Here is a 2,500-nt window from a genome sequence, read left to right on the forward strand (position 1 = left end):
TCATGAATGGGGTATTTTTGTAAGGGGTTTACTTGCCTTTGTCATATAATATGATCCTATATTATTGTACGGTTATATAATTAGGGAACTGCTATATTAATGTTATTATAAATAGACCGTCTCGTCTAGGTGTGTTCACATAGTATGTGATATGAAGAGTCTAGTGCTAAAAGTTCTTGAGTCACAGGACGTTAGTTTTGAAAAAAATGGAGGTTAAACATTGGACTAGGCTCCATAGAATGTTTTTTAAATAAGATTATAATATTGAGATAGGGGACTTAGATTACCTTTATTATGAACAAAACTGATGCGTGAATAGAGGTGATTGTGCTTTAAGTTCATCACGGATTGGATAAAAATCATGAAAATGTGATTTAAGTACTTTTAGTCGTGGGGTCATAGTTTTAATGTTATGTTTTGTCGTTGGAGGAACGTCAGGGGGAGAGTGAAGAGGGGTGGATGGAAGAAGAGGGTGTTAACCGGTGGAGTAAGAGCGGTGGAGTAGGTACTAGATCTTGTGGGTAAGCCAAGAGAATATGTTTTTTGTTTGTTTGTTGGGGTTTTTATATATGTGTTTGAGGGGGGGGGGGGGTGCGTTTAGAGGTGACAGAATGTGACGGAGAGAAAAAAAAAGGAGCAGGTGGAGTTGTATGGTTTATGCATTAAAAATGGGATTTGATGATGATGGGGATAGATAATGACAATGATAATAATTATCATGAGGATTTTTCTATTGATGATGATGATGATGATGATGATGATGATGATGATGATGATGATGATGATGATAACAATAATAATAAAAATAACAAAAGAAAACAAATCCTGAGTTGTATTCAATAGTTCAACCAATGAAATAACTTGTTTCCTTGAGCTCTACCAACGACAACTAAATAGACGCGACACAAACCTAAAAAATGACGTCAAACTGCCAGTCATAGAGGGTTCTTGTGTCAGACTATCAGTTAACGATGGCAACGCTAGAACCCTCGAGTTTGACGTCATTTTTTTTTAGGTTTGTGTAGTTTCTGGTTGAGTTTTCGTTAGTAGAGCTCAAGGAAACAAGTTAGTTTGTTGGTTGAACTGTTGAATACAACTCACGATTTGTTTTCTTCTGTGGCCAAAGACTTGTCTTTTGACATCATTTTTTGGTCAGTGTCAGGCTATAAGTTTACGATGGCTACTGTGTCAGCCTATTTGTTAATGAAGGCTACGCTTCATGTCGTGTTACTGCGGAGCCATCGTTAACATATTGCCTGACACTAGAACCCTCTAGGACTGGCAGTTTGACGTCGTTTTCTATGTTTTTGTACCGTCTAGTGAGTTGTCGTTAGTAGAACTCAAGGAAACACATTATTTCATTGGTTGAACTATTGAATACAACTCACGATTTGTTTTCTTTTGTGGCCAAAGACTGGCATTTTGACGTCATTTTTTGGTCAGTGTAAGGCTATAAGTTAACGATGGCTACGGTTACTGCGACTGGAAACGTTGATCAGACTATCAAACGCAAAGACACACAAAAATTATGATTATGTGGCCCATTATTTGTGCGGCTATGTGGTCTCGTGGTATGACACTCGCTTTAGGATCTGAAGGTCCTGGGTTCGAGGAGCCTCGCTGGGCGCATAGTTGAGTCATTGGAAAAAGGCTCTTTAGTCACATTCTCTCACCGTATTCAGGTGTAAAATGAGTACATGGCAGTTAATAGCGTTGTCTGTCAGAAAAATAATTGTAATATCGCGTAACAGGCGTCATGTCTTGTTTTGCATGGTCAGTGTTTCTTTTAGCTAGGGACCCCTTGTAAATAATAATAATAATAATAATAATAATAATAATAATAATAATAATAATAATAATAATAATAATAATGATAATGATAATAATAATAATAATAATAATAATAATAATAATAATAATAATAATAATAATAATAATAATAATAATAATAATAATAATAATAATAATAATAGATCTTTATTGTCCATAAATATGGCAATTTGTCATTTAGTTTCACTTGTTATAACGTTAAACGATAACTGTAACATTGAACAGATATTTCACTCCTACTTATTTTCTCTCTCTCTCTCTCTCTCTCTCTCTCTCTCTCTCTCTCTCTCTCTCTCTCTCTCTCTCTCTCTCTCTCTCTCTCTCTTTGAGCAAAAGTTTAGTGGATACTATATTGCTCTAGAATTGCTCAAGTTTGAATTTGGCTGTTTGTTTGATTTTTGTTTTTTGTTTTTGTTTTTGTTTTTTTTTTTGTTTTGTTTTTGGTTGTTTTTTTTTTTTTTGTTTTGTTTTTTTTTGGTTTTTTCTTGGGGGGGGGGGTGGTTTGGTTGTTAGTTTTTATCTTGTTTCTGTTGTCTTTGGGTTTTTTTGTTTTTTTTTTTTTATTTATTTATTTGTTCGATTCTATATAGCTAATTCCGGCGTTCGTTGCATATGTTCAATGTGCGCTCATATTTTAATAGGACACCTACTTCTCCACCCACAAAATAAC

The sequence above is a fragment of the Berghia stephanieae genome, chromosome 10 (assembly GCF_034508935.2).
Source record: "Berghia stephanieae isolate SIO BIC M18660-M18661 chromosome 10, UCSD_Bste_1.3, whole genome shotgun sequence".
NCBI classification, from domain to species: Eukaryota; Metazoa; Mollusca; class Gastropoda; order Nudibranchia; family Aeolidiidae; genus Berghia; species Berghia stephanieae.